At 35.7% G+C, this 11,992-nt stretch overlaps 1 long non-coding RNA gene and 1 pseudogene across 11 annotated transcripts; both read right to left on the bottom strand.

Moving 5' to 3' along the window:
- Positions 1-4,047: 4,047 nt before the first annotated feature.
- Positions 4,048-6,953, bottom strand: LOC147298633 (uncharacterized). Of its 10 annotated transcripts, none has more exons than XR_015122476.1 (7): positions 6,577-6,953; positions 6,079-6,184; positions 5,387-5,904; positions 5,109-5,256; positions 4,851-4,951; positions 4,448-4,500; positions 4,048-4,266 (listed from the first exon to the last, which is right to left on the bottom strand). It is a non-coding gene; the product is annotated as an uncharacterized LOC147298633 (long non-coding RNA). The 10 variants fall into 10 exon arrangements; XR_015122472.1 differs by having other exon boundaries at positions 4,851-4,930; XR_015122474.1 differs by having other exon boundaries at positions 4,448-4,951.
- Positions 6,954-8,303: 1,350 nt separating this feature from the next.
- On the bottom strand, positions 8,304-11,423 carry LOC147298632 (cysteine-rich receptor-like protein kinase 25; annotated as a pseudogene). The gene is made up of 7 exons (XR_015122493.1): positions 10,569-11,423; positions 10,221-10,357; positions 9,948-10,069; positions 9,621-9,830; positions 9,271-9,508; positions 9,025-9,175; positions 8,304-8,941 (listed from the first exon to the last, which is right to left on the bottom strand). The product of XR_015122493.1 is annotated as a cysteine-rich receptor-like protein kinase 25 (transcript).
- Positions 11,424-11,992: the final 569 nt, after the last annotated feature.

The following is an 11,992-nucleotide window of genomic DNA, read 5'->3' as shown; positions in this document are numbered from 1 at the left end:
TGCCATTTTAATTATTAAAATGCATTGCAAATTTGGTTACATATATTGTAATTTAAACATACTGATATTTTGTTGATATATTAGTGCCATTCGACAATTTAATGTACTTACGGGTAGGAACAGTCGGAAAACAATACAGTGGAAGCATCTTTATGTAAGTATATATTATTTAATCTAGTGGTTTGTTTTTACAAATATTTCTATCATTGGAAGCATCATGCATAATAACCATCTGCATGTCATTAATTGGATTCTGATTTTGTGTAGTGTCCTAAACAACCTGGTGGAGTTGAATGTGGTTACTATGTGATGATGTATATGAAGGAGATCATCGAGGACACGAACCTGGGATTTGAGACCAAGGTAGGAATCCAATTGACTCTTTGTTTATTGGATCACTTGTGAGTTTTTGTGTGTAGTGCTTTGTCAATCTTTCATTTTGCATAAAAAATGCAAGCTAATGATTGGTACCTAGCTAGGACTGGTCAATGTATATAGTTAATGGATTGTTGGCTTTTGGATGTTTGATTGGCTAAACCCTTTATTTGATATTATTGGATATGTTTGGAAGTCTGCCTTCATCATTATTTAATTTATGCAAAATGCAGGATAAATGATTGCTGGTCCATTGAATGGAAGATGTATATACATATATAATAGATTGCACAGATAGGAACTATGGTATTTATGGATTTGAGACTACTACTTTGCATTTTTCATTTGAAGTTCAATTGGATCTACATACCTATTGGATGTCTGATAGTCTTGCCAGCTTTATTTCAAATATTGCATGTCTAGGTGACTTTGATAGCATGTAGGCTTATAACTTTATGCGCCTCTGCCTTCACTATTTTAATAGCTATATTGCATATATGTCTTGGTGATACTGTATGCAGCCTTATAACATGGCCAAGCTTAGTTTGAACACTTTAATTACTAGTTGTCTTTCAACTTGATTGGGCTTAATTATAGCATGGCCCAGCCTTATGCCTCATATTTATATATGTTAGGTTTATTTACTGTTTGTAATTGACTTGGTGCCTTCTGCATGTTTTTAAATGTTTGCAGTGGACTAATCCGACTAAAAAGCGAACCAGTTACACACAGGAGCAACTTGATCAGATCCGGATTGAATGGGGCAACTTTGTTTCTGCCAATTATATTCAGTAGATGACAGATGGAGTTGGTATGTGGGGTTTGGACATTTTGTGGATAAGTTTTTGAAGCTAGCTAGTAGTGCTGCCATATTTGCCAATTTTTTGTCAAGGAAGCTTAGAACATGTGTTAGACATTGGCATTTTTGTGTGAATATTGAAGCTGAATTATATATAACCAGGTGTTGGCATTTTTTGTGTGAAGAAAGGTAACAAGTGCTGCCAATTAATATTTTGTAAATGAAGGCAGCCTTTAGAAGTGGTGAATCATGCACCTATTTTTGTGCAAGTGCATGGGCTGATTATTGGTTTTTGTAAAGGGATGCTATGCATGGGCTGATTATTGGTTTTTGTAAAGGGATGCTATGCATGGGCTGATTATTGGTTTTTGTAAAGGGATGCTAGCTTAATTTAGATACTAGCTAGGATGGGATGATGTAATTCATTATGGATATATGCTCCATATTTTGGTGCAATGTGTAATCCTTTTTCGGAAAGTCTTGGAATACTTGTATTGGATATATGTTGGAATTAATGGTAATGGAATGGATTGAGATTGCACCAATTTCAGGCTTATATATATATGTAAATTTATATATTTTATATCAGGATTGTAGTACAAATTCGATAATAACAGTGACATTATAGCACAAATTTCATATCAGTTTATGTAAAAAAAAACCAATATCTAAGTAACATTACAATAACAGTAAATATAAAAAACCTGATGTCCAAAATGGTCTTTTATATCAGTTATATATCAAATACAGATGTTTTCGATACATTCAAAAATCTATGTACATCAGTTATAGGAGTATAAAACGACATCTAAGGTAACATTTCATATCAGTTTATGTTAAAACACAGAAATATAAAATAGCATAAATATCAGTTTACCAAAAACAACCAATATCTAAGTAACATTACAATATCAATAATTATTAACAAACCCGATGTCCAACATAGTCTTTTATATCAGTTACATATAAAATACAGATGTTTTAGGTACTTTCAAACAACCATTTACATCACAAAAACCGATATATAACATAATATAGAGATCTGTTCTTGTAGACTTAAACGATATCTAAACTAGTTAACAATATCAAAAATCACATAAAATATGATATGGAAATCATAAAAAAATACATTTAATGGGTTTTTCATATCGATAAATATATGAGAACGGATGTCTAAATCAGATTTTAGATCATTTACATAGTAATTAACGATGTCTTTAGTGTCTTTAATATCAGTTTCAGAATCTTAACGCTCCAGAAAATTGGAAAACGGATATCTAAAGGGACCATTGGACATCAGAATTTAAACAAAAAAGATGTCTAAACTCATTTTAGATATCAGTGTAATACCGATATCTTAAGTACGTACATTAGACATCGCCTGCCTAGACATCGCCCGAAAACATGAAAAGACATCAGTTATTCACTGATATATAAGGGGGGTATTTGGCGTAGTGTTTGCTTATTAACTTAATAGTTAACAAAGTTGAAAATTAAAGCATAAATCAATGTTAGGTTACTTTGTGTTTCATGTTTGCTCCCTACTTTAATTAATAGTATCTGCCTTTGTTTAGTTTATTTTTAGGCTAAAGTTCAATTTAGACACTCAACTATAGGGGACATTTCAATTGCATCCATTATTTACAAAATCATTCAAAAACATACTTCATATAAAATCTAAATTGAAAAAATGAATTTTTCTTCCTATTTTCCTTTTACCCCTCTCCACCTCCCATTCTTTCTCTCTTCCCTCTCTCCAGCCAACCCTCCCAACCCAGCCCCTCTCCACCGCAACCCCCGCCACAACCTTCCCGACCCCAACTTTAACTCGTGGGGGGATTGCGGCACCAGGGGGACCCACTGGTGGCTTTGGGTCACCGGGAAATGGCATGCCTTGGCAGGGCTAGGTGTGCACAGGGAGGGAGTCGCGCGGGAGAGGAGAGGGAAAAGAGGGTGGTCAGGGGGAGAAAGAGGAGCTGCGGGCTGGTGGCGATGCGCCGACTGGCTTGGCCGGAGTTGACCTGGTCACAATCAGACTGTGCTAAGTCACGCGAGACAGAAGGGAGACACGAGGAAGAAGAAGAAAAATTAGAGAAAAGAGAGAGAGAGAGAGAGAGAGAGAGAGAGAGAGAGAGAGAGAGACTCGGGTAAGTAGAAGGGGAGGGTCCAATGGATTGTGGTGGGGGTGGGGTTCGGCGAGTTGGCGGGAGAGAGAGAAGAGAGAGAAAGTGGGAGGTGGAGAGGGGTAAAAAAGGAAAAGAGGAAATTTTTTTTTTTTTTTCAATTTAGATTTTAGATAAGGTATGTTTTTGAATAATTTTGTAGATGATGAATACAGTTGAAATACCTCCTATAGTTAATTTAGTGTCTAAATTGAACTTTAGCCTTATTTTTATTTTTTATTATTTGTGTGCAACACATGCATGACTAGCTTGTACTGATTATATATGAGGTTTTAATTAATAAAAAAATTCAGAGTATTGTTGTGGCTTGTAGCTTTTGCAATAGAGAATGCATTTATCCTTACACACAACACTACTACAAAAATCGTCAAAGATGACATTGAAACCGTGTCATCTAATTCATTTGATGACACATATGAAATGAGTCATCTATGTGGGTGTCATTAAAAGTCTATAAACATGACACGCAAAAAGTGTCATTAAAAGTCTTCGATGACACAATTTATGTGTCATTAAATCTTATAAATGTGTCATTAAATCTAAAAGATGACAAATAAAAAGAGTCATTAAAACCCAAAAAAGAGTCATTTTATAGCAAAGATGACAGCTAAAATGAGTCATTGAAACTTTAAAATTATCCAAAAAAAAAAATTAAAATAACATCCTTCGAATACACACCACAAAAAGGTATTACTAGCCAAAACTTATATATTAGTGACCAAAATACTATGAATAGGAATACAAAACCAATTTCGAATTTACTAAATGAACAAATTACAATTAAACAAGTAATTTGTTGTTAAAGAAATAAATAAACAAAATATTACTAAAGCCTGGCTGATGGTACAAGTCACTGCAATCACTCTAGCTAAGGTCACACTGCAATCACCCTAGCCAACAACAGAGTACCTGTGCCCAAGCAACAAACAAAAATTAAACATAACACAACTTTAAGTACTTAAAAAAAAAAAAAAAAGCAAACATCAGTGAAAATCAAGCAACCTAAGGCAACTGACACCAACAAACCATATAACCAATAAAAAGAAATACATATAGCTAGAAGAAAAAGGTTGTAAAACTTTGGAAAAACCTTGAGAGTCCAAACTGTGCAATTTACTTGGTCACGTATGTAGACAGCCCTACCTAGACAATCATCAAGATACAACTAAGTTAAGAAACATACCAAAAAAACAAAATTTTAAATACACAGTCATAAAAATTGGACCTCCAAAGACATATTTCTTTACCTACAAAGACATAAGACTTGTTCAATGGAAACCTTGTTCAATGGAAACCAAAATCTAAGAATGGAAGACTTATCTCATCTCCAGTTTTAAATTCATAAATTTAGATAGTAAAAAATAAAAAGAACCACTCTTGAGAATTGATAATAGGTACTTGCAAACCTACATACCATTTGAACGACATAGCAACAAGTAAACGAAAGACCTCAAAAAAGATATAGGGAAGGAAATTAATGAAGTAAGACTTACCTTGTTTGCTGCATGCCTTGTTTCCAAGACCAATCATGTTAGTAAGAATAACTGCTCCTCTATTAAGCTTTTTGTAGTAGCTAGTGCATGTCAGAACTTAGCTAAATCAAATTGCAAAACCACATATAACATATGTATATAAACAATGCAATCAGATATTAAAAGAACATTATTATATATATATGCTAATCATCAGTCATGTATGTCATTCAGTACGAAGTTGTGGGGTTAGAGAGTGAGTTAAAGTGTTAAACTAACCTAGATGACATGGTTTCTAAAATCAACTTGTTCTCTTTCTTTTCTGGTTCTGTATTCATCCACATAGAGTGTGCTAATGAGGTAAGCTGTCCAGCTTCCCAACAAGCCATAGAAGAGCTAAAAAAAGTGTGCCTGAGAGCATCCCCAGCTGTGAGAATGAGTGTGGCAGAGTAAGAAAATTAAACTTGAGCCACTTGATCACACACATTCAAACCATTAGAACCCACCAAAAAACAAACACATAATGAACAAAACAAAGATGACCCATTTCAAATTACTTGATTTGAAGCACAGCTGAACCAAGCATCATAAGCAGAGCCACCATCCCAAAAGAACTTGGAGAGCTTAGTCCTGAAGCTCTTGGGCTTCCCTTCAGTCTCCATCTCCACATAATTTCCCACTATCACTGTCTTCACCACCTTCTCTGTTGCCATCATTCACTCACTTGCACTATAGTGAGTTAAGAAACAGACCAAAAAGGAAAGAATTTAAATACAAAGTCATAAAAATTGGATCCGCAAAGTCATATTTTTTTTACCTACAAAGACAGAATAAATTCTAAATACAAAGTTATAAAATGTTTGATACATAATGACTGACCCTCAGGAGCCCATGTTGTAGAGGTACAAGTATCATGTTTAAAAATTTCATATTAATATATACTAGGAATCTGATAGTTTTAGACAAATAATTAGGAACTTGGGAAACATATCAAAATCTGAAACTTCAGGTCTATAATTTGTAGCGGAATTATGTGTGGCAGGGTTGCAATCATAGCCATGAGGATGCACACCGCCTGCAAAGTTTTAACCTTAGATTATATTAGCTTTAGAACAGAAGCTGAAATCAAATAAACTAATTCTCTTGATATAGGATTCATTCAGCTAAAACTAACAATAGCCAATAATTTAAGAAGGTTGATTAGGGATTGTAGATTAATTAGAAAACAGAGACAATGGAGAAGACTGACCACCACAATGATGGAAGGCACCAAAGAGAAACTGATTCCAACTTAGAAGAGATATCCATAGAGTACTGCTTCTTCTCAATAATACAACAGATAAGCACGAAGATTACTACATAAGGCAGAAATTTATAAACTCTAATTAGAGAGGATAAGTAGATTTATAAGAAGAAGAAAAAAATCAAATTAACCTAGATTATGAGAATATCAAATATTGAAAAACCCAATATCAGATTCACCAAGACATACAGAAATACTAATCACCCCCAACCCAATATCAAATTCATGGAGAACATAAATAGATATTTTATAAACAATGACTGATAGTGAATTGAGAGAGAAAACTTAAACCAATATATTATCCACACACATATCAAAACCATACATCACAACAAAGCTCGCAGTAGTTGTGGGTTCGGATTTAGGGTTTTTCATTCCTTTAAATTTCAGATCAATCCCAGTACACAGAGATGTAGAGAAAAAAGATGGGACCAAGATTGATACCTGGGTTGAGGCCAACAGCTGTCGGAGTCGCTATAAACTCGCCGGAAAAGCCACGAGCTTCTTTGTTTCGATGCGCCGCCGTGCGTCGTCGTCGGAACAAAAGAAATGTATTAGGAGGTTCAGGGCACCGAGGAGAGAAGGTTGGTGGTGGCGCGACACCTTGCCGTCGCCGAAAACGGTGGATCGCTGGAAAGGGGTTTGACGCTGTTTGGGTTCAAATCGGGTCCTTGGCTGGGTGGTCGAGGAGACGAAGACCAGAGGGAGAAGGGGAGGAGGAGGCAAGCAGCCTGGTGCCGGTCCCGTCGCCAACCGCCGCAGAAATGTTGCAGATTGAAGAGAGAACTCGGGGAGAGAGAGAGAGAGAAGAGAGAGAAGAGAGAGAAGAGAGAGATAGGGGGTTGCGGGGGAAAGTGAAAAAATATTTCACTTTTTCAAGTGAAATATGTTTTAAGTGTGGACTGAAGTGTCATAAAAAGGGTTTAATGACTTATTAAAAAAGATGAGTCATTATATCTAAATATTGGGTGTCATCTATGACACTTTCTGTAGTAGTGCAAAGTGATCAAAATTTTAATCCATTCTTCTTTAATTAAAGATCTTCTTCTAATAGGATTCTTAATTGCTCTGTTGTCACTGATCTAGCTTCTTAATTACTTTGACGTCCCTCCTAGTTGTTTCATGGTCCACTTTTTTATCAAATTGGCTTAAAGCACTACAATAAATTACCCTTAATTAATTATAATGACTGATAAGAGGGATCTAATCTCATGCATTCTATCACTTTTGGTTGCCAACTGGGAACTCTTAATGTTGATTGTTGTTTTTGCCACATAAAGAGACTTTTACTTGTTACAATTTATATATAATAATTCAACTTCAATTTTTAATTAACTGTCGAACACTAAAAAATGATCACCAAGTACTCGGCGCTTGGTATGTGTGAAAAAAAAAAATAAAACTAATGGACCAATATTATGTAACATAGAATGATTACAATATTATTGGAGTATAGTTAAAATTTTAAAAACCATAAGGTTTTAATAAATAAATTAAAATTAAAAGATCTAAATAAAAATCTCTCAACAAACATAAGTGAAAAGTCATCCAATAAAGATAAGTGAAAAGTCATCGATGAAAAGTCCTGAGGACAGCTGGTCAATGTCCTTGTGGCCACTATTTTCTAATGCAAACTTTAATGGTTTTGTGACTTTTGTCATTGTGTTTAGAAAAGTTATCTCGCTGGTTCAGGGAAATTCCAGCATAAGGGTCCTGAATATTTTGTTTCCTACATGATATTGATTAATGATATAATGATAGGTTTATGACGCTAGATGGTAAACTATGACTATTGGTTGTATTTTTTACTAGGTTTCTCTATCAACTTTTAGAATCATTTATTCCAATTTTATATATGAAGTTTGTTCAGACAAGATTTTATATAAAAATCCAGAATTTTATATGGAAATCCGGGAACCTATACAAAATTCTAGGATGCTATACGGGAATTCGGAATTCTATATGAGATTCATTTATGTATGAAAAGTTTTTTATATAAGATTGGCAAAAAAGATTCTCACATAAGTTCTCATCCGGACCAAGTGTGAATGCCGGATATTCTTGATCATCATGCAGTTGGCTTATACACTACAGTTATACAAACGTAATGCTAATACGCACACAAGCAAAACATTCGCACACTATATTGGTTCATGCCTTATTTTCCAACTATACGTTAATAAATGGCATAGTCCGGCAAAGAAAATCACAAGAGAATTTATTTTACATGGATCTGCACTGTTCATCTGTTTTCTTACAAGGTATACCTTGTATTTCTGCTGCTTAGCAGCTTCTATGGTTGTATTAATTTTTTAATTTCATGCATAAAAATGTGTCTGAAACTAGGAATTGTCATTTTAAGTTTTTTTGATATTATAGAGAATTGAGGGGCAAAACAACCACAAGTTACACCACTTATATCACTTGTTAATAGGTACTTGTGTTGGACCACACATTGTTTGTGGTACTATCGAGGGTATAATTCAGTGATCGATGCTTCGTTAACAGAATATGACAAAGAATGGCTAGTAGGTTGATGATCAGATGATTCAGAGGTTATTGTTGGCATTCTCAGCTGATCTGTTTTACTATGAAGAAAAAATGCTGGCTTTTGAGGGAATGCCATAGTAACAGAGTAACTGCTTAGCATGAGAACTATGGTTTGCATTGTGGGTCTGTCATCTGGATCTTCCTGAACACAGAGTAACCCAATATGGTTACATCTAGTTACTTCATTTCTTGAATAACAACCTCTCAAACTTGGATCCAACAATTCTAAGGGCCTCCCATCCCTCCAATGTCTCCAAGCCTGCAATCATTTAATTCAAAATGTTGCAACAATTAAATAACCAAGAAATGCAAATTACAATATTTAAGTTATACAGTACTCACATAGCTCATAAGGTCTTCACCACAGTCTGATTGATAGAAACTAGTGTTCTTCTTGCCAGTTACAATCTCTAAGATCAAGACACCCAGACTATACACATCATACTTAACAGAGAATTGTTCATGCATTGCATATTCTGGAGACATGTAACCACTGCAAACCAGTAGCATCAGTAAAACAATGTTAGTTAAAATACGGTATTATGAAATGAAATTTTGAACTCATCAACAAAGTTCTGTATTACTTACTATGTTCCAACGATCCTTCCAGTGTTTCCTTGAGTTTGATCAACTCCAAATATTCTTGCCATGCTAAAATCTGCAATTTTTGGATTCATTTCCCCATCTAACAATACATTGCTCGCTTTAAGATCGCGATGTATGATTTTAAGCCGAGAATCGTGATGGAGATAGAGAATCCCTCGAGCAACCCCACCAATAATCTTGTATCTGCTTGACCAATCCAATTTTACTTGCTTTTCAGAGTCTACACACATGTTTTCCAGAATAAAATATGCAAGTTAGAATAAGTGAATTGATTCACATACAGACATACTAACATACGGAAAGATTTCCTTGATTAGAAGGGCACAGAGTACCATATAGAAAGTGGTCAAGGCATTTGTTCTCCACATATTCGTAAACAAGTATCTTTTCTTCTCCTTCCGAGTAAAATCCCAATAGCCTCACCAAATTTTGTGATGAAGCTTAGCTACCAAAACAACCTCATTCTTAAACTCCTCAGCGCCTTGGCCTGAGCTTCTAGATAATCTCTTCACAACTATTTCTTGGCCATTAGGAAGTGTGCCCTGAAAAACGTTGAAACCAGTTTTGCAAACATCTTATATTAACATTCATGAGTTCCAACACATTTAAATCTGCATACTTTTTTAATTTCATGAAATTTGCCAAGTCAAAGTCATAACCTTGTAGACCTCACCAAAGCCACCTGCCCCCAACCTGTTATCATCAAAGAACAATTTTGTGGCTGCTGCAATTGTACCCAAATCAAACTGCAATGACTCCACAATAGTAATTTCGTCACCCCCTACACAGAATCAAGAATTACTTAAAATGTACAAATATATATGAAGTAACATATTAATGAGAACGATTAGAAATCAAATTGTATTAGAGAAATGAAAATGAACATAATTTGGGTTTGGTAAGGAATTAAAGTAAAAAAGTTAAATGTTTACCATTTTGTTGATGTAAAGCATCATACTTTTTCTTTGCTCTTCTTCCAAGGAATAAGCAGCATACTGGGAAAAGCAATATCAATATGGCAATTGGAACAACAATGGCCACTATAGTTAACGATGAGATTTTGTCATTTCTTGCACACAATATTAATACACATAAGAAATTAAACAATCTAAAAATATTGTTTCGCCCTCTAATACTATAAACATTAGAATATCCAATTCAAAATCAACTAAATAAAGAGGTTGAAGATCTTACATTCTATTATGCAAGATATTATTTCACCGACGTGGAATACTAGTTTCAACAGAATAAATTAAACAAGACCAAATACGTACATGAACATGATCCCTGCAATTTTACCTTGAGGCCTTGTTACTAAACCCGGAGGTGGAGGAGAAAGAAGCAGTGGCGTCGGGGGAGGTGTCGCAGCTACCTTTCTATAAATTGGAAACACTTCGTATCTAAATTACAACTAGTAGCCAAAACTCTTCCTCCTTGCTTCCCGGAACAACAACTGGGAAGATCAGCAATAGCTCTTTGAAGACACAGGTTACAAGCCACACTGGACAGGTCTGGTGTGCACTGCATAAGACTGTACAACTGCTAGAACCCTGTGAATTCTACTTCTTTAGTCGCAAACTTTTTAGCACCGGATGGCGCATTTGCAGTGGGAGCCACCAAGCCAGTCATTGTTTCAGTCAGCAGCTCAGCAAAGCGGTTAGACTGAGTAATATTCCCGATGTTATACAATAAAACTCGGAGATTTTCTTCCATTTTTCCAAAGAGATACGTAGAAGTAGCGTAGCATACACTCGTCGTATCAGATTACAGTGACCTTTCGTAAAGGGCAGTACTGTTGGACTGCCTCTCTGGCTGCGGTAGCCACGCATTCTTGGCACTCATCCAGTGTGAGATCACCACGACATAGAAAAGCACCGTAGACTGCTGCATTGGAGTCTCCACTGCCGTCACCTGCAGTGGTGTTGTAGTATCCGGTGTCATGGGTGGCGTTGGAGGTGAGAGAAGGGAGGAGGTGGTTGAGATTGGACTGGTAGGTGCTGCTGGGAGTAAAAGTGGTTGTGTTAGAACAATCATGGTACCGGTAACCCGGGGCAGCTTCACTATAGCTAAGGCTAAGGAAGCCAAGCATTGAGAGAAGCACAAGGGTCATGTTCAACACATTGAAGGAAGGCATTGTGATATCATCACTTCCTCTTAAAAGGGTTTAGTTATTGTATCTTTAGGCCGTGTTTGACGGTCTAATTTTTTCTTTTCTTCTTCATTTTTTTTTTCCTCTCTGGTTCTTTTTAAGATGTACTATGCAATAAATTGTCAGAAGTTATGACTTGTGAGGTTGCAATCGTTTAGCTGGTGGCCAATAAGAGTTGAATTGTGGAAACAAAGATTATTGAAAAGTCATTGATGAATACGAATTGGGGATAGAGGGACAAGACTAATGGGATGGACTTTTCAGCCAAACTGTGTTCTTGTTTTTCTTTCGGTCTTCAATAATTGAAGAAGGGTTCAATTTTATGCAACCATATGAATTTGAAGCTGTCTCATGCATTTTCAGGGTATTAGGATGAGACTCTTGGTCTAGGAACATGTAGCCAACAGTCATTGTTATTTTACACTCAAATACATTATTCTGTATAAGAAGCTGAGCACTCTGCCTTAGGTTGCAAATCCTCTTGGAACTCTTTCGGCGAACCCCATTGCCTTTCTAGCTAACAACCCCTGGCCTCACCACGACCACCTCATGTGT

Source organism: Dryas octopetala, chromosome 1 (genome assembly GCF_963921425.1).
Source record: "Dryas octopetala chromosome 1, drDryOcto1.1, whole genome shotgun sequence".
NCBI lineage: Eukaryota > Viridiplantae > Streptophyta > Magnoliopsida > Rosales > Rosaceae > Dryas > Dryas octopetala.
Note: the sequence above shows the minus strand (reverse complement) of the source record. Positions and strands in the feature narration are given on the sequence as shown.